This window comes from Triticum aestivum, chromosome 6D (assembly GCF_018294505.1).
Source record: "Triticum aestivum cultivar Chinese Spring chromosome 6D, IWGSC CS RefSeq v2.1, whole genome shotgun sequence".
NCBI classification, from domain to species: domain Eukaryota; kingdom Viridiplantae; phylum Streptophyta; class Magnoliopsida; order Poales; family Poaceae; genus Triticum; species Triticum aestivum.
This window is the reverse complement of record NC_057811.1, coordinates 211309821-211335008: the sequence shown is the minus strand read 5'-3', so window position 1 is coordinate 211335008 and position 25188 is coordinate 211309821. Positions and strand designations below refer to the sequence as shown.

Below are 25188 nucleotides of genomic sequence, written 5' to 3'. Positions count from 1 at the left end.
AGAAAGAGAAAATGAAACTACGAAAACAAAAGTCTTCACGCTTCATAATCCTCGCATGAATATCAAGTCTTCACGGTCACACCAATTTCTTCACTTTCAAAGTCTTCAAGAATACCAAAGTCTTCAGCTGAAGAGATTCATTTTTAGGGGTCGACTTTCATCGTAAATATCAAACTCCTCATAGACTTATAGACCCGTGTACACTCACAAACGCATTAGTCCCTTAACCTATAAGTCTTCAATACACCAAAATCACTAAGGGGCACTAGATGCACTTACAAACAGTAACGGTGATAGCAGTAGTTCTGTAGCAGTGATAATAGTAACACCAACAGTAGTAACTTAGTAAGAACAATATAAGAGAAATTCGTAGGCATTGGATTGGTAATTTGTTGGATGATATTCATCATGTGAGAGTCATAACCTAGGGTGATACGGCACTAGCTCCAGTTCATAAATATAATGTAGGCATGTATTTCGTAAATAGTCATACGTGCTTATGGAAAGAACTTGCGTGACATCTTTTGTCCGACCCTCCCGTGGCAGCGGAGTCCTATTGGAAACTAAGGGATATTAAGGCCCCCTTTTAATAGAGAACCGGAACAAAGCATTAACACACGGTGAATACATGAACTCCTCAAACTACGGTCATCACCGGGAGTGGTCCCGACTATTGTCACTCCGGGGTTGCCAGATCATAACACGTAGTAGGTGACTATAACTTGCAATATCGGATCTAGAACATGTATATAGTGGTGATAACATAAACAGTTCAGATCTGAAATCATGGCACCCGGCCCAAAGGGACAAGAATTAAGCATGGCAAAGTCACATCAATCTCAGAACATAGTGGATACTAGGGATCAAGCCCTAACAAAACTAACTAGATTACATGATGAATCGCATCCAACTACTCACCGACCAGCGAGCCTACGAAGGAATTACTCACTCCCGGTGGGGAGCATCATGGAATTGGCGATGGAGAAGGGTTGGTGATGACGCAGATCGAAGATCCCCTTCTCCGGAGCCCCAAACGGACTCCAGATCTGGCCTCCCGATGAAGAACAAGAGACGGCGGCGGCTCCGTCTCGTGGAACGAGATAATTCTTTCTCCCTAATTTTTTCTGGAAAATAGGATTTTATAGCATCGTTTTCAGGGTCTGCGGGGCCACCAGGTGGGGACAACCCACCTAGGCGCGCTTGGGGGGGCGCGCCCTGGTGGGTTGTGCCCACCCAGGTGCCCCCCTCCGGTGGTTCTTGGCTCCAGAAATTCTCTTCTATTGTATAAAAAATCCTCGCAAAGTTTCGTTCAATCCAAGAACTTTTATTTCTGCACAAAAAACAACACAATGGTAGTACTGCTGAAAACAATGTCAGTCCGGGTTAGTTTCATTCAATCATGAAAATTAGAGTCCAAAACAAGAGGAAAAGTGTTAGGAAAAGTAGATATGACCGAGACGTATCAGAGAAGGGCAGGGTTTGTACCTTGACTACGCCGATGTTGCCGCATCCGCAACTCCGGATCCAGGCAAGGCACCGTGAAACTTAGACACGGAGAGGAGGGTGTCTTCTCGCCTTCTTGCATCCTCTCATTCACTGTTGTCCTATAATTGGGCTGAGCACGATCCAGCACGAGCGGCCTAGTAGGTTATGTTGCTCATGGAAAGAAACACCAGGGTAAGTTTGTTGGACTGAAAAAATAGTGTAAGTTCGAAATTAATTAATTAGTTCAATGGAATATGAATATCTGATACACATAATCATTTCTCCTCACTTAAAATACTGGAAATCTAATGCTTCTAAAATACAAGCCAGAATTAGCAAGTCATTTCATTAAGCACCAAGCAGGAGAGGAAGAAACTACGCTAGCAGAGTTACTAAAGATAAACAATCTCCAACAAACCTCCCAATTATCTGTGCAAGCAGTAAATGTTGAATTAAGATTTCAATTTCATCAAGCAATAGAAGTAAGACTGAGAAGCATACCGAGCTGGATTTCCCCCCTAGAATACCAACTCTTTGTTTGTGGCGTCTACCACGTTAAAAGTAGAAAAAATTTGCACTTCATGTTGCTAGAATCATTTATCTAGTTTGATACTGAGAGATTTATTTAAGCTAGTGTTGTCACTAAACTTGAAGAAGAACTGAATATAAGCAAAAATGTATTACTTCAAAAACTACATAAAACATCATTGTTGGAAACTTTGTAAGTACCTAAGGGTACCACAGCCTTATAGTGAACATAAATGGATACTCCATCAAAGAATAATGCAGAACTGCAGATCCAGATTATGCAGATCATATTAAATTAAGTACACGTATACATGTGCAAATATTTACCTTTTACATTTCATCAGTAAGTAATGATAACAGTTTGCCATTTAACAATATTGTAAAAATAGCATAAAGCATGGCTAAGCCACGACATACAATCGCCTAAAAGAAAGCTTTCCACATGTTTTCGGGTACATCCAAGAAAATACAACAATTAAAGCTACTAGTGATCTAAAAAACAAACCCACATCCATACTGGTGTTGGGAACCGTAGCATAATTTAAAATTTTCCTACGCTCACCAAGATGCATCTATGGAGTCTACTAGCAACAAAGGGAAAGGAGTGGATCTACATACCCTTGTAGATCGCGAGCGGAAGCGTTCCAATGAACGTGGATGACGGAGTCGTACTCGCCGTGATCCAAATCACCGATGACCGAGTGCCGAACGTACGGCACCTCCGCGTTCAACACACGTACGGTGCAGCGACGTCTCCTCCTTCTTGATCCAGCAAGGGGGAAGGAGAGGTTGATGGAGATCCAGCAGCACGACGGCGTGGTGGTGGATGTAGCGGGTCTCCGCAGGGCTACGCCGAGCTTCTACGAGAGAGAGAGAGAGGTGTTGCAGGGGAGGAGGGAGGCGCCCAAGGCTGTTGTGTGCTGCCCTCCCTCCCCCCCCCCCCTTTATATAGGCCCCTGGGGGGGTGCGCCAGCCCCAAGAGATGGGATCTCAAGGGGGGCGGCGGCCACAAGGGGGGAAGGGGTTGCCTTGCCCCCCAAGGCAAGCGGGAACTCCCCCCCCCCCTAGGGTTCCCAACCCTAGGCGCAAGGGGGGAGGCCCAAGGGGGGCGCCCCAGCCCACTAGGGGCTGGTTCCCTCCCACTTTCAGCCCACGGGGCCCTCCGGGACAGGTGGCCCCACCCGGTGGACCCCCGGGACCCTTCCGGTGGTCCCGGTACAATACCGATAACCCCCGAAACTTTCCCGGTGGCCGAAACTGGACTTCCTATATATAATTCTTCACCTCCGGACCATTCCGGAACCTCTCGTGACGTCCGGGATCTCATCCGGGACTCCGAACAACTTTCGGGTTTCCGCATACATATATCTCTACAAGCCTAGCGTCACCGGACCTTAAGTGTGTAGACCCTACGGGTTCGGGAGGCATGCAGACATGACCGAGACGCCTCTCCGGTCAATAACCAACAGCGGGATCTGGATACCCATGTTGGCTCCCACATGTTCCACGATGATCTCATCGGATGAACCACGGTGTCGAGGATTCAATCAATCCCGTATACAATTCCCTTTGTCAATCGGTATGTTACTTGCCCGAGATTCGATCGTCGGTATCCCAATACCTTGTTCAATCTCGTTACCGGCAAGTCTCTTTACTCGTACCGCAATGCATGATCCCGTGACTAACGCCTTAGTCACATTGAGCTCATTATGATGATGCATTACCGAGTGGGCCCAGAGATACCTCTCTGTCATATGGAGTGACAAATCCCAGTCTCGATCCGTGCCAACCCAACAGACACTTTCGGAGATACCCGTAGTGCACCTTTATAGTCACCCAGTTACGTTGTGACGTTTGGCACACCCAAAGCACTCCTACGGTATCCGGGAGTTGCACGATCTCATGGTCTAAGGAAAAGATACTTGACATTGGAAAAGCTCTAGCAAACGAAACTACAAGATCTTTTATGCTATGCTTAGGATTGGTCTTGTCCATCACATCATTCTCCTAATGATGTGATCCCGTTATCAATGACATCCAATGTCCATAGTCAGGAAACCGTGACTATCTGTTGATCAACGAGCTAGTCAACTAGAGGCTTACTAGGGACAGGTTGTGGTCTATGTATTCACACATGTATCACGATTTCCGGACAATACAATTATAGCATGAATAATAGACAATTACCATGAACAAAGAAATATAATAATAACCATTTATTATTGCCTCTAGGGCATATTTCCAACAGTCTCCCACTTGCACTAGAGTCAATAATCTAGTTACATTGTGATGAATCGAACACCCATTGCGTCCTGGTGTTGATCATGTTTTGCCCTAGGGAGAGGTTTAGTCAACGGATCTGCTACATTCAGGTCCGTGTGTACTTTACAAATATCTATGTCTCCATTTTGAACACTTTCACGAATGGAGTTGAAGCGACGCTTGATATGCCTGGTCTTCCTGTGAAACCTGGGCTCCTTCGCAAGGGCAATAGCTCCAGTGTTGTCACAGAAGAGAGTCATTGGGCCCGACGCATTGGGAATCACCCCTAGGTCGGTAATGAACTCCTTCATCCAGACTGCTTCTTGTGCTGCCTCTGAGGCTGCCATGTACTCCGCTTCACATGTAGATCCCGCCACGACGCTTTGCTTGCAACTGCACCAGCTTACTGCTCCTCTATTCAAAATATACACGTATCCGGTCTGTGACTTTGAGTCATCCAGATCTGTGTCGAAGCTAGCGTTGACGTAACCCATTACGACGAGCTCTTCGTCACCTCCATAAACGAGAAACATATCCTTAGTCCCCTTCAGGTACTTCAGGATATTCTTGACCGCTGTCCAGTGTTCCTTGCCGGGATTACTTTGGTACCTTCCTACCAAACTTACGGCAAGGTTTACATCAGGTCTGGTACACGGCATGGCATACATAATAGACCCTATGGCCGAGGCATAGAGGATGACACTCATCTCTTCTATATCTTCTGCCGTGGTCGGGCATTGAGCCGTGCTCAATTGCACACCTTGCAATACAGGCAAGAACCCCTTCTTGGCCTGATCCATACTGAACTTCTTCAATATCTTGTCAAGGTATGTACTCTGTGAAAGACCAATGAGGCGTCTTGATCTATCTCTATAGATCTTGATGCCTAATATATAAGCAGCTTCTCCAAGGTCCTTCATTGAAAAACACTTATTCAAATAGGCCTTTATACTTTCCAAGAATTCTATATCATTTCCCATCAATAGTATGTCATCCACATATAATATGAGAAATGCTACAGAGCTCCCACTCACTTTCTTGTAAACACAGACTTCTCTATAAGTCTGTGTAAACCCAAACGCTTTGATCATCTCATCAAAGCGAATGTTCCAACTCCGAGATGCTTGCACCAGCCCATAGATTGATCGTTGGAGCTTGCATGCTTTGTTAGCATTCTTAGGATCGACAAAACCTTCCGGCTGCATCATATACAACTCTTCCTTAAGGAAGCCTTTAAGGAATGCCGTTTTGACGTCCATTTGCCATATCTCATAATCATAGTATGCGGCAACTGCTAACATGATTCAGACGGACTTCAGCTTCGCTACGGGTGAGAAAGTCTCATCGTAGTCAACCCCTTGAACTTGTCGATAACCCTTAGCGACAAGTCGAGCTTTGTAGATGGTCACATTACCATATGCGTCCGTCTTCTTCTTAAAGATCCATTTGTTTTCTATGGCTCGCCGCTCATCGGGCAAGTCAGTCAAAGTCCATACTTTGTTTTCATACATGGATTCTATCTCGGATTTCATGGCTTCTAGCCATTTGTCGGAATCCGGGCCCGCCATCGCTTCTTCATAGTTCGAAGGTTCACCGTTGTCTAACAACATGATTTCCAGGACAGGGTTGCCGTACCACTCTGGTGCGGAACGTGTCCTTGTGGACCTACGAAGTTCAGCAACTTGATCTGAAGCTTCATGATCATCATCATTAACTTCCTCCCCAGTCGGTGTAGGCACCACAGGAACATTTTCCCGCGCTGCGCTACTTTCCGGTTCGGAAGGGGTGACTATCACCTCATCAAGTTCCACTTTCCTCCCACTCAATTCTTTCGAGAGAAACTCCTTCTCTAGAAAGGACCCGTTCTTGGCAACGAAGATCTTGCCTTCGGATCTGAGGTAGAAGGTATACCCAATAGTTTCCTTAGGGTATCCTATGAAGACGCATTTTTCCGATTTGGGTTCGAGCTTTTCAGGTTGAAGTTTCCTGACATAAGCATCGCATCCCCAAACCTTTAGAAACGACAGCTTAGGTTTCTTCCCAAACCATAATTCATACGGTGTCGTCTCAACGGATTTAGACGGTGCCCTATTTAAAGTGAATGCGGCAGTCTCTAAAGCATAACCCCAAAATGAGAGCGGTAAATCGGTAAGAGACATCATAGATGGCACCATATCCAACAGAGTGCGATTACGACGTTCGGACACACCATTTCTCTGAGGTGTTCCAGGCGGCGTGAGTTGTGAAACTATTCCACATTTCCTTAAGTGTGTACCAAATTCGTGACTTAAATATTCTCCACCACGATCTGATCGTAAGAATTTTATTTTCCTGTCACGTTGATTCTCAACCTCACTCTGAAATTCCTTGAACTTTTCAAAGGTTTCAGACTTGTGTTTCATTAGGTAGACATACCCATATCTACTTAAATCATCAGTGAGAGTGAGAACATAACGATATCCTCCGCGAGCCTCAACATTCATTGGACCGCACACATCGGTATGTATGATTTCCAATAAGTTGGTTGCTCGCTCCATTGTTCCGGAGAACGGAGTCTTGGTCATCTTACCCATGAGACATGGTTCGCACGTGTCAAATGATTCGTAATCAAGAGACTCCAAAAGTCCATCTGCATGGAGCTTCTTCATGCGCTTGACACTAATGTGACCAAGGCGGCAGTGCCACAAGTATGTGGGACTATCGTTATCAACTTTACATCTTTTGGTATTCACACTATGAACATGTGTAACATCACGTTCGAGATTTATCAAAAATAAACCATTGACCAGCGGGGCATGACCATAAAACATATCTCTCAAATAAATAGAACAACCATTATTCTCAGATTTAAATGAGTAGCCATCCCGAATTAAATGAGATCCAGATACAATGTTCATGCTCAAAGCTGGCACTAAATAACAATTATTGAGGTTTAAAACTAATCCCGTGGGTAGATGCAGAGGTAGCGTGCCAACGGCGATCACATCGACCTTGGAACCATTCCCGACGCGCATCGTCACCTCGTCCTTTGCCAGTCTCCGTTTATTCCGTAGTTCCTGCTTTGAGTTACAAATATGAGCAACCGCACCGGTATCAAATACCCAGGAGCTACTACGAGTACTGGTAAGGTACACATCAATTACTTGTATATCACATATACCTTGGGTGTTGCCGGCCTTCTTCTTGTCCGCTAAATATTTGGGGCAGTTCCGCTTCCAGTGACCACTTCCCTTGCAATAAAAGCACTCAGTCTCGGGCTTGGGTCCATTCTTTGACTTCTTCCCGGTAACTGGTTTACCGGGCGCGGCAACTCCCTTGCCGTCCTTCTTGAAGTTCTTCTTACCCTTGCCCTTCTTGAACTTAGTGGTTTTATTCACCACCAACACTTGATGTTCTTTTCTGATCTCTACCTCAGTTGATTTCAGCATTGAATATACCTCGGGAATGGTCTTTTCCATCCCCTGCATATTGTAGTTCATCACAAAGCTCTTGTAGCTTGGTGGAAGCGACTGGAGGATTCTGTCAATGACCGCGTCATCCGGGAGATTAACTCCCAGCTGAGACAAGCGGTTGTGCAACCCAGACATTCTGAGTATGTGCTCACTAACAGAACTGTTCTCCTCCATTTTACAGCTGAAGAACTTGTCGGAGACATCATATCTCTCGACCCGGGCATGAGCTTGAAAAACCAGTTTCAGCTCCTCGAACATCTCATATGCTCCATGTTTCTCAAAACGCTTTTGGAGACCCGGTTCTAAGCTGTAAAGCATGCCGCACTGAACGAGGGAGTAATCATCAGCACGCTGCTGCCAAGCGTTCATAACGTCTTGGTTCTCAGGGATTGGTGCTTCACCTAGCGGTGCTTCTAAGACATAATCTTTCTTGGCTGCTATGAGGATGATCCTCAGGTTCCGGACCCAGTCCGTATAGTTGCTGCCATCATCTTTCAGCTTGGTTTTCTCTAGGAACGCGTTGAAATTGAGGACAACGTGGGCCATTTGATCTACAATACATAGTGTAAAGATTTAGACTAAGTTCATGATAATTAAGTTCATATAATCAAATTATTTAATGAACTCCCACTCAGATAGACATCCCTCTAGTCATCTAAGTGAAACATGATCCGAATTCGACTAGGCCATGTCCGATCATCACGTGAGACGGACTAGTCAAGATCGGTGAACATCTCCATGTTGATCGTATCTTCTATACGACTCATGCTCGACCTTTCGGTCCTCCGTGTTCCGAGGCCATGTCTGTACATGCTAGGCTCGTCAAGTGAACCTAAGTGTATTGCGTGTGTTTCGAGGCCATGTCTGTACATGCTAGGCTCGTCAACACCCGTTGTATTCGAACGTTAGAATCTATCACACCCGATCATCACGTGGTGCTTCGAAACAACGAACCTTCGCAACGGTGCACAGTTAGGGTGAACACTTTCTTGAAATTATTATAAGGGATCATCCTACTTGCTACCGTCGTTCTAAGCAAATAAGATGCAAAAACATGATAAACATCACATGCAATCAAATAATGACATGATATGGCCAATATCATCATGCTCCTTTGATCTCCATCTTCGGGGCACCATGATCATCTTTGTCACCGGCATGACACCATGATCTCCATCATTGTGTCTTCATGAAGTCGTCACGCCAACGATTACTTCTACTTCTATGGCTAACGCGTTTAGCAATAAAGTAAAGTAATTTACATGGCGTTATTCAATGACACGCAGGTCATACAAAATAATAAAGACAACTCCTATGGCTCCTGCCGGTTGTCATACTCATCGACATGCAAGTCGTGATTCCTATTACAAGAATATGATCAATCTCATACATCACATATATCATTCATCACATCTTCTGGCCATATCACATCACATAACACTGGCTGCAAGAACAAGTTAGACGTCCTCTAATTGTTGTTGCAAGTTTTTACGTGGTTTGTAGGTTTCTAGCAAGAACGTTTTCTTACCTACGTATGACCACAACGTGATTTGCCAATTTCTATTTACCCTTCATAAGGACCCTTTTCATCGAATCCGTTCCGACTAAAGTAGGAGAGACAGACACCCGCTAGCCACCTTATGCAACTAGTGCATGTCAGTCGGTGGAACCTGTCTCACGTAAGCGTACGTGTAAGGTCGGTCCGGGCCGCTTCATCCTACAATGCCGCCGAAACAAGAAACGACTAGTAGCGGCAAGAAGAATTGGCAAACTCAACGCCCACAACTGCTTTGTGTTCTACTCGTGCATAGTAACTACGCATAGGCCTGGCTCATGATGCCACTGTTGGGAACCGTAGCATAATTTAAAATTTTCCTACGCTCACCAAGATGCATCTATGGAGTCTACTAGCAACGAAGGGAAAGGAGTGGATCTACATACCCTTGTAGATCGCGAGCGGAAGCGTTCCAATGAACGTGGATGACGGAGTCGTACTCGCCGTGATCCAAATCACCGATGACCGAGTGCCGAACGTACGGCACCTCCGCGTTCAACACACGTACGGTGCAGCGACGTCTCCTCCTTCTTGATCCAGCAAGGGGAAAGGAGAGGTTGATGGAGATCCAGCAGCACGACGGCGTGGTGGTGGATGTAGCGGGTCTCCGCAGGGCTACGCCGAGCTTCTACGAGAGAGAGAGAGAGAGAGAGGTGTTGCAGGGGAGGAGGGAGGCGCCCAAGGCTGTTGTGTGCTGCCCTCCCTCCCCCCCCTTTATATAGGCCCCTGGGGGGGTGCGCCAGCCCCAAGAGATGGGATCTCAAGGGGGGCGGCGGCCACAAGGGGGGGAAGGGGTTGCCTTGCCCCCCAAGGCAAGCGGGAACTCCCCCCCCCTAGGGTTCCCAACCCTAGGCGCAAGGGGGGAGGCCCAAGGGGGGCGCCCCAGCCCACTAGGGGCTGGTTACCTCCCACTTTCAGCCCACGGGGCCCTCCGGGACAGGTGGCCCCACCCGGTGGACCCCCGGGACCCTTCCGGTGGTCCCGGTACAATACCGATAACCCCCGAAACTTTCCCGGTGGCCGAAACTGGACTTCCTATATATAATTCTTCACCTCCGGACCATTCCGGAACCTCTCGTGACGTCCGGGATCTCATCCGGGACTCCGAACAACTTTCGGGTTTCCGCATACATATATCTCTACAAGCCTAGCGTCACCGGACCTTAAGTGTGTAGACCCTACGGGTTCGGGAGGCATGCAGACATGACCGAGACGCCTCTCCGGTCAATAACCAACAGCGGGATCTGGATACCCATGTTGGCTCCCACATGTTCCACGATGATCTCATCGGATGAACCACGGTGTCGAGGATTCAATCAATCCCATATACAATTCCCTTTGTCAATCGGTATGTTACTTGCCCGAGATTCGATCGTCGGTATCCCAATACCTTGTTCAATCTCGTTACCGGCAAGTCTCTTTACTCGTACCGCAATGCATGATCCCGTGACTAACGCCTTAGTCACATTGAGCTCATTATGATGATGCATTACCGAGTGGGCCCAGAGATACCTCTCCGTCATACGGAGTGACAAATCCCAGTCTCGATCCGTGCCAATCCAACAGACACTTTCGGAGATACCCGTAGTGCACCTTTATAGTCACCCAGTTACGTTGTGACGTTTGGCACACCCAAAGCACTCCTACGGTATCTGGGAGTTGCACGATCTCATGGTCTAAGGAAAAGATACTTGACATTGGAAAAGCTCTAGCAAACGAAACTACACGATCTTTTATGCTATGCTTAGGATTGGTCTTGTCCATCACATCATTCTCCTAATGATGTGATCCCGTTATCAATGACATCCAATGTCCATAGTTAGGAAACCGTGACTATCTGTTGATCAACGAGCTAGTCAACTAGAGGCTTACTAGGGACAGGTTGTGGTCTATGTATTCACACATGTATCACGATTTCCGGACAATACAATTATAGCATGAATAATAGACAATTACCATGAACAAAGAAATATAATAATAACCATTTATTATTGCCTCTAGGGCATATTTCCAACAACTGGATCGTGGATAAATACTATGGCAACACATATTTTTTACAGTATTACTGTCGTGGATTTGTCACGGCAGATGTCCTTAGTGTCAGGACTTAGTCGCGAGGCCAACGCATCTATGTAGTAGCTTGAGAGGGGTTGATCGGGACGAGAGACGCGACACACAAGACAAGGATTTAGACAGCTTCGGGCCCCAGGAAACATCATCCGGAATAGCCCTACATGCTGTTTGTGGCTAGGTCTCATTATGCTCATGAGGGAGTCGCCGGGAAGCCGGCTCTTTGTGTCTAGCCCTAGAGATTATTTTCCTCTTCCTTGTCCTCTTTGGGGAGCCCTGCCCCTCCTTATATAAGTTGAAGGGGCGGCTTACATGTAGAGTCCTATTAGGATTAGAACTAACTTATTCTCTATTACAAGCCGGATACAAGTACGGGTCTTGCTTCCTCATAAAGGAAATATTCCTCATGCCTTCTGTCTTAAGCCGGCCCACCATAATATGAACCGGCCTACTGGGCCTTGGGCCTAGTCTTCTATGTGACCCGCCGTCGGGGTCATCCGTGAGTCATCTGACCAGTGAGCCGCCAGACCCGTGAGTCGCCAGTCCTCCGGCGGGTCATCGGTGAAGCGCCAAGTCCGGCCGGGTCATACTTCCGGTCGGGTCATACCGCGGGGTATATCCCCGACATTAGCCCCCAGTTTAATTTGGATTTATCCATGTTAAACTGATCCTGTAAAACAAACACAAGAACAACTTTGATAGATTGTGTTCCGGATTAAAAAATTCTTGTACGCCGGCACCTGATCATCCTTAATTCCTTGTGCTCCGGGTTAAATATTCTCCTGAGGCGGGACCTGATTATCCTTAAGTCCAATTGTCATTTCCTTCATCTAGAAAATCCGGGTCAAATAAGCTAGCTTCATACTCAATTTGCTGATGTTGGTTTCTCACAGAAAGATATTGTGAAGAATAATCCACTTGAGTCAGCTTCCAAGGCGCCGGGTTAAATAATTTTTGTCTTCAAATACTCATCTGATATTCAGCCGGCTTGAAGATGTAAAACTTGCCGGTTTATCATTACCAAAAACTGCCGGATTATAAAACAGACGATGCCGGGTCATAATTGTTGTTGACACCGGTTTATGTAATTGATCCTCCTGATTTGCTCAAAACTGATAATTTGAAGATTTTTCTCCTTTATATCCATATTACCTGTAGCCCCCAAGTCTTGAGCAGAACAAAGTGATGGTTTAAGACTTGCTCCAATAAATGCTGCAACCTTGAAGAAATCCGGTTTATTCATCTCAATCATATAAACTGAATATTCCACACATGTAGCCCCCAAGTGTCGGGTTGTCATGCTTGCAGCAACCTGGGACTTGTAATTGCTTTATGCTCATGAAAACATCAACCAGTGTAGCCCCCAAGGGCCGGGTCATTATGCAATAATGAGCAGGGACTTTGTAGATATAACCATGTAAATTTGAACAGTAATGTGTAGCCCCCAAGGGCCGGCTTAGTAAGATAATACTGAGCTGGGACTTTGTATATAATTGATAATAACATCATATAATATAGTCTCCACCATGGGGCTTGAACCCACGTCCACAAGGTTAAGAGCTTTGTACTCCACCAACTAAATAGTGGACCGTTCAATATAATGGAGTAATGCTTGTGTACCTTGAATTTTTGACAGGAGCAATTGGTAGCCCCCAAGGGCCAACTCATTTAGAATGTGATGAGTTGGGTCTTCAATAAGTTGAGCAAAAAATGACTTTGCATTAGCCCCCAAGTGCCATGGTGCATGCTGGCAGTGACGTGGGACTTGTATATTCGATGTATTCTCGATTTGAACAATGTAGCCCCCAAGTGCCGGGTCATAAGCCTGCAGTGACTCAGGACTATTTCCTCCATTGTAAAATAAATCATGCCCATTGATAAAAATAATAGCCGTTGCGCTAAAGCGACTTTGAAAACCTCAATCATAACACTGGTTATTGTTAATCACAATAGAAATCCAGCCATGATGGCTATTCAAGATTTGAATAATATAATCCAGTATGAAAACCTCAATCATTCAATATCATCATGAAAATCCAGCCAGTTTTGGCTATTAAAGATTTGAATACCTCATCGGTTGACAAGTAAATATGGAGTTTAAATACCTGGCGGCTCTTGGCCGATGATGACTTAATGCGCATTCATTGTAAGCCGGAATTTTTGTAATCCGGTGGCCTATATCCCTTGAGAAAATCAATAATTGATAACCCTTTTGAAACACTAATTTCAGTGATGAGCTTGGACTGAAGCATTTATATAAGTCATAGTTCTGCAAATCCTGCACAGAGTTTAAACAACATATGCCCTGGCGACTTAACGTCAAGAGCCAGGGCGGGTAACCACCCAAATGTAGTCTTGCCCTGCACACAAGTAGATCACAAGAACCCTTGGCGGTTTGTCGTGGGGCGGGTCATAATACCTCACATATAACCACTGTGATATTGAATTTGTGCTGCCGGTTTACATGACCTGTGCAGTAAGGGTGATAACCCAATCCTTAGAAGCCAATGCTTCCACATACATGATGATTGTCATAAGCTGGCGACTTATAGTCAAAAGTCAAGCCGGGTTAAGCATAAAACACTTATATACATTTGAGATATAATCCAAAAAAGGTCTCAAGTCAAACCCAAAATTGTTCGCAAAAAAGACTTAAAAAACTTAAGGCTTCTGATTCGTATACGATCAGAAAACCGTTCCAAAGGGGTTGAGCTAAGATTCGAATACGATCATATAGCCCCCAGTGGCTTTGGCATTGCCGATCAAAGTGGGTATCGACAGCTATGATCTCTTTGGTTCGAATACGACCTATGTTTGAACAGGAAGCCTCCAAATGACCTTAAGAGTTGTTTAGCGACACTGATTCGAATACGATCCACGTCGATTCCCAAAGGGGTTGAGCTATCATTCGGATACGATCAAGAAGCCCCCAAGTAGGTTCGGCAGTTTGCCAATCAAAAGGGTATCGACAGCAATGTTCTCTTTGGTTCGAATACGACCTATGTTTGAACAGGAAGCCCCCAAGTGACCATATAAGTTTTGGCATTGCGGCGATCAAAGGGTACTGATAGCTATGCTCGATGAGCAGGAAGCCCCCAAGTGATCATAATAAGATAAGCCATAAAGTAGGATACCCAAGTTTGAACCGCGCATCATGGCAGCAAATTCTTTGGCAACCTTTAATTTTTCTGAGAACTCGATCTTGCGAGAGATTAATTCTTTTTGAACCGGAAGTTTAAACCGGATGTGAAAGCTTCAAAACTTTGTGAGAGATAAATTTACCTTGAGCCGGATTTGAACCGGATTTGAGAGCTTCAAAGCCTTGTGGTAAACAAATTTCCCTTTAACCGGTTTTCAAACCGGATATTAAGAGCTTCGGTGTTTTGTTGGAGAGAGATGTCTCTTGAACCGGGATCCTTCTTTTTAAACCGGAAATTTTCTGACGGCCTTTTAAATTTTTCACCAATATAGCGGTAGCCTCCGGAACCGGGTTACCTTCCCTTCAATGGCCCGGAGTTCTTGAATTCACTAACACCGGCCAATTTCGCCGAGTCATGTCATTGTAGCCCCCGAGTCTCAAGACGATTCGAGGAGTTGGCTTGAGATTCTCCATATTGTACCAGAGCAGAAGGTGTATATCATCAGCGCATTGATAGCGCGATGTGAACCCACAGAAGGTTGAAGTGACTGCGGCGGGTTATAAATGATCCCATATGAGCCATGTCAACAACTCGGCCAATGGCTTCTTCCAACTGGTTGTTCGAAGTTAACCAAACTGTAGTGGCGGCGACTCGTGCGCCTGCCCATTGAACCATCCAGTGCAGACGACGGCTGATAATATATGATAATTTGCCTCCAGTTTGTTGGAAGAAAACCGGGCTTCCCAAGTAGTGACTTGCTCATAATCAATAAACAACTCATCCAGACAAGTGCGGCCTGGATGTTGATGTAGACCAGGCCGCGAGAGACGAATGGTAAAGACGACCGTAACATCAGAGGCGGCACAGACAGATGAGTCGGCCATGGCATTGTAATCCGGTGCGGACGGGTGAGTTGTCCTCCTTGTTGTAAGTCGGCGTGGTCGGGAGAGACGGCCACGGCGTTGTAAGTCGGCGTGGTCGCGAGAGACGGCCACGGCGTTGTAAGCCGGCGCGGTTGCGAGAGACGGCCACGGCGTTGAAGCCGGTGCGGGAGCCCGTTGAGTAACGACGACCACCTGTGCCAAAAGATGTTGGCGTGCCTCAGTCACCGCGGTATAATATCACTTTTTGTCATAAATAATTGCCCTGCATAAACAATATTGCAGACCAAGGCAAAGATAAACTTGTTCTTTGACAAAAACAACATGTGCTAATAAAACAAACTTGGATGGATATCACCTGATTTGTTTGGACGATGTTTATCGAGACAGAGGTGGCTCAATATAGTTCCGGCGGCTCAGGCAGACCAACGGCTCAATATAGTTCCGGCGGCTCAGGCAGACCGGCGACTTAATATAACCCCGGCGGCTCAAAGCGGCAAGGGCGGCTCAATATAGCCCCGGCACAGTAGCAGAAGCGGGGGCGGCTCTCCGGCGGCCCGGAGTAATAGTAGAAGAAGGGCGACTCTCCTGCGGCCCGGAGCAGCAGCAGAAGAAGGGACTGCGGGGGCGCAGGGGCTAGAAGCCTGCGGCGGCTTGGTGCAGACGAGGGTGCGGACAAGCCCTGGAACAGAGGAGCAGCCGACCACGGCGGGTCGCACGTGGGGAGTCACGCAGAAGCAGAACCCGGCGACTCGAAGACGAGGTTGTGGTGGCGACTCTCGCGGCTGGTTTGACGAGGCGATGGCTAAACCAGGGCGACGCCGGCGACCCGGAGTCACGACGGATAGCTGTAATTTGATGATCGATTCGTGAGTTGATGGCCCGATTCAGACTTATCCTGTCTTCGCACAGTTGGTATTTTCTTCTGACTCGGTCAATCTGCACTCGATCAATGTATCCGGACTCGACGCGTCGGCAAAAAACAAGCACCAGTGGAGAACGACGTTCTTGGCGGTTTGTGTTTGGTCCGCTTGCTCAAACAAGCGGCGGCGACTTATCTGGTAGTTTGTGCAGGCAAGAGCTCTTTTAGCACTCCCGTAACTTGACTTGGATTGAAGGGAATCTCCATCACTCCATGGGACCCTTGAGCATACGATTGGAGTACACTCATGATTGCTTTTAGGTAGTTTGGAAACTTGCGTCCGAACGGGACTTGGCCTCTTTCCTGGCGGCTGTTCTGACCGGATCAATCTGTAGAATTAGCAATATGGATCCGGTCTGATTTACGATGTACAGGCTGCTGCCTTTTCATGTTGATTCTGATCTGATTTACGTTGATGCTGAAACTTTTTCCAAGCCCACTGATGAACTCCTAGTTGACATATATCCTTATGCGCCGGTTGCAGAGTTGAACAACGCCAACCCAGAGTCTGTATCCTCCTCAGTCGTGGATAACTTTCTCTACCCGGACGCGACGGCTCACGGCAGCTTGGCGGCTTAAGGAGCGGCCGCGACCTCAACAACAGCAACCCGGCGATGCGGCACGGCAGCCACGGAGTCAAGGGTCGCAGTGGCGGTTCGAAGGCAACAGCGGTTTCAGCCGGGAGTACGGACGACGCGACGGGCGGCTCAGCGGAGAAACGACGCGAGTCCATGGCGGTTGGTGGCCGGCGGTTTGTAGCAAAGGCGAAGTCCGGAGCGGACAACCCGGTTTTGGCATGAAGCAGCCTGTTTGACCCGGCCATCATGGGAAATAGAAGTGCAGTCAGGGAGGCTCGGGGGCTGCGGCCGGCGGCTTGTGGATGGCGGCTTCGAGTAAACCACAATGAAAACAGCAGCCCGGAGTAGGCCACAATGGAGTTCGTGGCGGTTTAGCGGAAACACGGTCCAAGTCGGAGGCACAGCTGAACCGGCGGCGACGCGTGAGGCTCGGACGGCGGTTCTCACCTAGTAGTTTCGCCGTATTGGGTCTTCAACCGGAGTAGGTTTCCATCAGATACAAACTTGCCGCCGTCAGTGCTGCCCTTGATTTGACTGCAATTTGACGGATTTACACAGCCGATGGCGGCGGTTCAACAACAACTCTAACTTCTTTGACGATGAATTTGCCAACTCTTTCTAATGTTGATTCTTTTTCTCCCGGTCAATCGCGAACTTCTCGAACCCTAGATGAGATCCCTCCAAGAACTCAACACCACCGTGCGCCAGCCCCATGGTGGGCGCCAACTGTCGTGGATTTGTCACGGCAGATGTCCTTAGTGTCAGGACTTAGTCGCGAGGCCAACGCATCTATGTAGTAGCTTGAGAGGGGTTGATCGGGACGAGAGACGCGACACACAAGACAAGGATTTAGACAGCTTCGGGCCCCGGGAAACATCATCCGGAATAGCCCTACATGCTGTTTGTGGCTAGGTCTCATTATGCTCATGAGGGAGTCACCGGGAAGCCGGCTCTTTGTGTCTAGCCCTAGAGATTATTTTCCTCTTCCTTGTCCCTCTTTGGGGAGCCCTGCCCCTCCTTATATAAGTTGAAGGGGCGGCTTACATGTAGAGTCCTATTAGGATTAGAACTAACTTGTTCTCTATTACAAGCCGGATACAAGTACGGGTCTTGCTTCCTCATAAAGGAAATATTCCTCATGCCTTCTGTCTTAAGCCGGCCCACCATAATATGAACCGGCCTACTGGGCCTTGGGCCTAGTCTTCTATGTGACCCGCCGTCGGGGTCATCCGTGAGTCGTCTGACCAGTGAGCCGCCAGACCCGTGAGTCGCCAGTCCTCCGGCGGGTCATCGGTGAAGCGCCAAGTCCGGCCGGGTCATACTTCCGGCCGGGTCGTACCGCGGGGTATATCCCCGACAATTACTGAATTTAGTAACCTGGTTATCCTACCTCCCTTGAATTACCATATCTTATTGTATCATACGAAGGCTTCCTCACATGGCATCCCATATGAACTGCTCATTACTAACTTGTAAACTTCGTCCTATTTTATACATCTCCAGTACCTAAAAAATGAGGAAGCTACACATTACAATATTTTATTGCACTATGCCTTCCTCACATGGCGTCAAGAATATCAAACCTTGAAAAGCCACAAACGTGCACATATTCAGGTTTTCGCTGATCATATTTAAGATCATGTGGCATGTCTCACCATTAAGAACATAAAGCTTGAGACACGATGAAGTACATTACAAAATAAGACATGATCCATCTAAGCTATGAGATGAGCATAACTACTTCAAAATATAGGAATCTGTTTAAAAAACTTCTAATCTAATTTGGTGGGAACTCTTGTTGCAACGACAAGTGCCCATGCATTTGATAAAATATAAACCTTCTAGTTAATTTACAGGAAAATATGAAGGAAGCAAAGAGAAAAAGAAAGTATACGAAGGGCTACAACTTAACATCACACATCGCACAATCAGATATGAACATAGTGCCAAGCCATCTAATTATTCAGTCCGGAGAGGTAAAATTCTTGCTAATTTCAAAATTCTGCAATGCACAAGCTGCTAGGAAGGTGCAAAACATAATTAAGGATAACTAATAGTTGTGTATGGAAAGCATTCCAGCACAAAACCTACATAGCCAGTGGTAAAAAATAAACCTCATGACCAAACTATATGATGTATCATCTCCTCTGCTCTAAAAATATATGGGTGCAGCAAGCACTGAAGAGCTGTAACGTGTACCACACCTATAATAAGATTAGTAGCTCTCCTTTGCAGTTTATAACTTATGTCCACCATGACATGCAAATTATCCAACAATAACTCGTCTTTGGCAAAGAAGAAAATTGAACTCATCGAAAACCATAACATCGACAAGTTACAATGGATACAAAGGCAAGAAGAATGAGACCGAAAATAGCTACAGAGCTGAGTACAGGGAATTCACTAAGTAATTTCCAAGAAAATTTTAGCACCCTTAAAATGAAATAACCAACAAAATTAGAATCGCATTAAAGATCACTTACATCTATCTATCCACCATGCTTGTTCAGCATGCCTCTCTCCTCCGCATAACGGAGGAACTAACCGAGGGTGTATGTTTTTTTAACCAATTTATCCACCTCCAGGTTGTGGCTGGTCATCTTGCTGCTGAGAACCATAAGAATCCATCCACATGTTGCAATCATCACCCTGCATATTAAGCAAGATAAAGTGTTCCAGTATCAGTTGATAAATAGGAACACACGATGAATAGATTACAAAACATACCACATGTAAAAATGAGAAAGCTAAGAATAATATATTAGCTGCACTGTAACTTTGTGGCACAATATATACATCCATTTGAGCATACAAAATTAATTCCATGGATGTAGAAGTCAAAACAAATCAAAAGAAAATGGTTAAGAAAAACAAACATACAACTACAAAAATGAGCAGAGCTAAATCAAGGAAAAGTAACACAAGCCTAAATTAGTATATGGCTAAATTACGTTACCGTACCCTGTTCAACACAAACAATAGTACCACTATAGCAATATCTTGCACCAGATTAAACTAAAGCCCACATAGTTTATTACCCAAAACTTCCTGGCAGCACATCTATAATCCTAGCCACTAATAACTCAATCTGCCACATCTATTCAGAGCAGAGAACAAGGGCAACAACCATCCATGTGCAAACAAACAAAAAATCCCACCCCTAGTAGGATCTACACAAGGAACAAAAAGCACACACCTATAACCCACAAAAGAACAAACAAGGAAGGACAGGAGGCCAAAAAAATCCAACCATGGGATAATACCTTTTGCCTCTACCAGAAAGAAGACAACGAAGAGATACAGTCATTGGGTAACCTGCATACCAATCGAAGGTGCTCCGAACCCAACTATTTTCTTCATAAGCATGGAGAAACTCTCGTGAACAGAGCAAGCTCGCGTCATATAAAAAAATATTATAAGAAACAACACCAGATAAGAGCTAACAAAAGTAAGTTTAGAATATATGCTAGCAAATCAAGAACTTTACAAAAATATCGTGGGCCGAATCGAAGTCATATAGGCCACTAACTAAACTGAAGGGAACTCAACTTTTATATTTTAACCAATTGTTCAGCATTAGTCTGAAGCTCTTGTTCATTCATCCAAATGGATCCATCTTGCGAGTACAATTTCAACGATAAACTTACATAATCACTAAATTCTTTCATATCAGAGAGGCAACATATCACACACAAATGGTAGAGCGTTGGCAAAGTTCATAGTTGATTGTACACATGAACATCACTAATACTCTCATGAGTTTATTTTAGTAAGAATATACACATTGGAACCCAGATTCTACCATCGCCATTAAGCACTAGTTTTGTCTACAGAAATTTCAACCAATGTGGAGGAAGAAAACAGAGTGAATTACTCAAAACATGAAAACCACATATAACTCTTTACCTTCAACAACTACATCATCATCTATATCCTTAAAAGAGCTTGAAAATAATAAATCTTTGGTTTGCTGAATAGAAAAAGGCTGCATAGAAGATAAAAAAGAAATAAGAACCATGTGGGTACCAGCAACATGTCGCCACTAAGATAAAACACTCTCGCTTGTTTAAGTGTACAACAGTTCCCTGTGAAGCTTGATTTTCAGAACTACTTCATCCATTACAAATCTTTATCCACTCATAATGTACAACAAAATGTTATGGAAGATTTGTTCTACATGTTTTATAGTCTACTGATTATGAATAGAAATCTAGCATTAAACCTAAATCCATACTCTAATTATATACATGACATTCCAGTTTATACATACACAAATATAAGGAGCTATATCCTTACAGCCATCGTGAGCGTAGCATGCAAACGAGTCATTGCTTTGTCCACCCCAAATAATCAAATCATAAAGTAACATTTGGTTATGTAAATGGAATACTACACTAAGCATCACTAAAAAATTGATAAAAAGGAAATACATAAATATATACATGCATACGAACCTACTATAAATCAAACTAATGCTGGCATAGCAATCCATTAACTTTACATCATTCAAGAGAACAGATCAATATTACCAGTTTGAGAAAACAACAGTTTCATCACCAATGCACTATGTAATGCTTCTATCATACCAATGACTCAAGCACAACTGCTAAGCAATGGTACTCGTCACTCTTAGTAGTTGCCTCACAGGAAACAGTTAAGATTGTGTAAACAGAAGGACTTCATATATCATCCAGAGCATTTGGTCACATATAAGCCATGGAAAGAAATTGGTGGAATTCAGAGTGTGCTCTAACAACCTACCTATAACGCTTTACTACTGAAATGCAAAACAACATGAATTGATCATTGAGTCCTACTGTTCTTTCGTTTTCATCAAAAGATATGTGAGAAATGACATTAGGCGAGATGAGATTTGACTGTACAAAATTAATCCCTTTCGTGTAAAATATCAGGAGAATTTGGTTCAAATTCCAATGCTTTATCCAAGTCATCAGCCTGAAAAGAAAAGGAATAGAATAGAATATATCATCATGCTTGTTAATTTATTGCTATTACAATGCGACTATACTACCATACAATATCAGGGGTTTCTAAAATATAACATGTCTTTATTAACTTGACCCATGTTAGTTTGGATGCTTACACAAATATAGCAAGGTTGCCTCGACGAACTCTCCTAAAGCAGCGCGAGCTTGTCCCGCTACTTCCACGCCTCCCCAGCTGATGGATTTGATTGTATAGCCTGCCATTAGAGTTAGATCATAAGGTCATTTTACACAAAAGTAAAGGGAATGTTCTGAAGTTCTAAATTTAAAATTTCAACCTTGGTGAAGTTGGAAATAGCAGAGTCCAGTTCTCTTTGAAATGCATATGTTGTACCTCTCCCAGTTGGTGCCTCTGGATAAGCTGGACTTTCCTACAGTATCTGCAAATGTAAATGCAGATTTTTAGGTTCCTTTTCGGATGAGAGAGAATAAGCGAGAAAAATTGATAATAGACCAAAAGAAAACCAGACAAAAGAACCAGATTATAGGTAATAAAACCTAATAAAAATTAATGGTGAAATTTGCTTCAAAACAACAGTATGCACATGTAAAAGAAATAGAGATGATATCTACGGAAACTTCACTGCAGATGGAAGAACTTTTTTCATTCATGTGTTCTTTTGATCATTACTGTACCTTGGACTCAGAGCAGTGGAGCATCCACTTACAAGCCAGGCTAACGCTCAGCAACCTTCGAGCCCAACACAAGAGGTTCACCTCCTGCAGTTCCATGATGATGGGTGGAGCAATGGTCAGAGAGAGGGAGAGAGAGAGAGAGAGAGAGAGAGAGAGAGAGAGAGAGAGGACATGTAGTAGAACTGCAGTCGAGCCCCTCCTGGCAATGAAGGAGAAGGAGGAGCGATGGGGAAGCATCTGCAGTAGACGTGGAAGGAGGAGTGACGGGGGAGCGCCGCATCGAGCGCCTGCTGCAGGCGCTCCTCGGCCGCGCGCACAGCCTGACCCCCGCTTGGACAATCCCCTTGAGCATGTTGGGGACGCCCAGGGTGCAGCCGGTGTACATGGCGCGCATCACCTGGCCTCCTCCCGTCGCTGTGCCAGCCGGTGGTGATGGTGCGCCTCCGCCGGCTGGCCTCCTCCTGTCAATCCGCCTGGCCTCCTCTTGTCGATCTGCCTGACCTCCTCCCGTCGACGACGCGACAGCGTGATCCCCCGGCCGAAAGAGCAGCGCCAGGTGAGGATGCTGGGGGCGGCGCGAGGGGGAGTGATAACCCACAAGTATAGGGGATCGCAACAGTTTTCGAGGGTAGAGTATTCAACCCAAATTTATTGATTCGACACAAGGGGAGCCAAAGAATATTCTCAAGTATTGGCAGTTGAGTTGTCAATTCAACCACACCTGGATAACTTAATATCTGCAGCAAAGTATTTAGTAGCAAGTAGTATGATAGTAGTAGTAACGGTAACAAAAGTAGCGGTAGCAAAAGTAATATTTTTGGTGTTTTGTAGTGATTGTAACAGTAGTAACGGAAAAGTAAATAAGCGAAGAACAATATGTGAAAAGCTTGTAGGTATTGGATCGGTGATGGAGATTTATGCCGGATGCAGTTCATCATGTAACAGTCATAACATAGGGTGACACAGAACTAGCTCCAATTCATCAATGTAATGTAGGCATGTATTCCGAATATAGTCATACGGGCTTATGGAAAAGAACTTGCATGGCATCTTTTATCCTACCCTCCCGTGGCAGCGGGGTCCTAATGGAAACTAAGGGATATTAAGGCCTCCTTTTAATAGAGTACCGGAACAAAGCATTAGCACATAGTGAATACATGAACTCCTCAAACTATGATCATCACCGGGAGTGGTCCCGATTATTGTCACTTCAGGGTTGCCAGATCATAACACATAGTAGGTGACTATAGACTTGCAAGATAGGATCAAGAACTCACATATATTCATGAAAACATAATAGGTTCATATCTGAAATCATGGCACTCGGGCCCTAGTGACAAGCATTAAGCATAGCAAAGTCATAGCAACATCAATCTCAGAACATAGTGGATACTAGGGATCAAACCGTAACAAAACTAACTCGAATACATGATAGATCTCATCCAACCCATCACCGTCCAGCAAGCCTACGATGGAATTACTCACACACGGCGGTGACCATCATGAAATTGGTGATGGAGGATGGTTGATGATGACCACGACGATGAATCCCCCTCTCCGGAGCCCCGAACGGACTCCAGATCAGCCCTCCCGAGAGGTTTTAGGGCTTGGCGGTGGCTCCGTATCGTAAAACGCGATGATTCCTTCTCTCTGATCTTTTTCTCCCTGAAAGTGAATATATGGAGTTGGAGTTGAGGTCGGTGGAGCGTCAGGGGGCCCACGAGGTAGGGGAGCGCGCCCCCACCCTCGTGGGCAGGGTGTGGGCCCCCTGACGTGGATTTTTCTTCCAGTATTTTTCTTATTTTCCAAATAGATGTTCCATGGAGTTTCAGGTCATTCCGAGAACTTTTGTTTCTGCACATAAATAACACCATGGAAAGTCTGCTGAAAACAGCGTCAATCCAGGTTAGTTCCATTCAAATCATGCAAGTTAGAGTCCAAAACAAGGGCAAAAGTGTTTGGAAAAGTAGATACGACGAAGACGTATCAACTCCCCCAAGCTTAAACCTTTGCTTGTCCTCAAGCAATTCAGTTGACAAACTGAAAGTGATAAAGAACAACTTTTACAAACTCTGTTTGCTCTTGTTGTTGTAAATATGTAAAGCCAGCATTCAAGTTTTCAGCAAAGATTATGACTAACCACATTTGCAATAACTCTTAGGTCTCATGTTTACTCATATCAATAGCATAATCAACTAGCGAGCCATAATAATAAATCTTGGATGACAACACTTTCTCAAAACAATCATGATATGATATAACAAGATGGTATCTCGCTAGCCCTTTCTGAGACCGCAAAACATAAATGCAGAGCACCTTTAAAGATCAAGGACTGACTAGACATTGTAATTCATGGTAAAAGAGATCTAGTCATAGTCATACCCAATATAAATTAATAGTAATGGATGCAAATGACAGCTGCGCTCTCCAGCTAGTGCTTTTTAATAAGAGGGTGATGACTCAACATAAAAGTAAATAGATAGGCCCTTCGCAGAGGGAAGCAGGGATTTGTAAAGGTGCCAGAGCTCGATTTTGAAATAGAGATAAATAATATTTTGAGCGGCATACTTTCATTGTCAACATAACAACCAAGAGATGGCGATATCTTCCATGCTACACACATTATAGGCGGTTCCCAAACAGAATGGTAAAGTTTATACTCCCCCTCCACCA

General features: G+C 45.1%; 1 long non-coding RNA gene across 2 annotated transcripts; it reads right to left on the bottom strand.

Annotated features, from left to right (window-relative positions):
* Window positions 1–18517: 18517 nt before the first annotated feature.
* On the bottom strand, window positions 18518–23061 carry LOC123141435 (uncharacterized). 2 transcript variants are annotated; one of them, XR_006470281.1, is made up of 8 exons: window positions 22687–23061; window positions 22516–22599; window positions 22158–22259; window positions 21978–22076; window positions 21757–21829; window positions 20780–20858; window positions 20137–20265; window positions 18518–19522 (listed from the first exon to the last, which is right to left on the bottom strand). It is a non-coding gene; the product is annotated as an uncharacterized lncRNA (long non-coding RNA). The 2 variants fall into 2 exon arrangements; XR_006470279.1 differs by having other exon boundaries at window positions 20780–21829.
* Between the last annotated feature and the right edge of the window lie 2127 nt (window positions 23062–25188).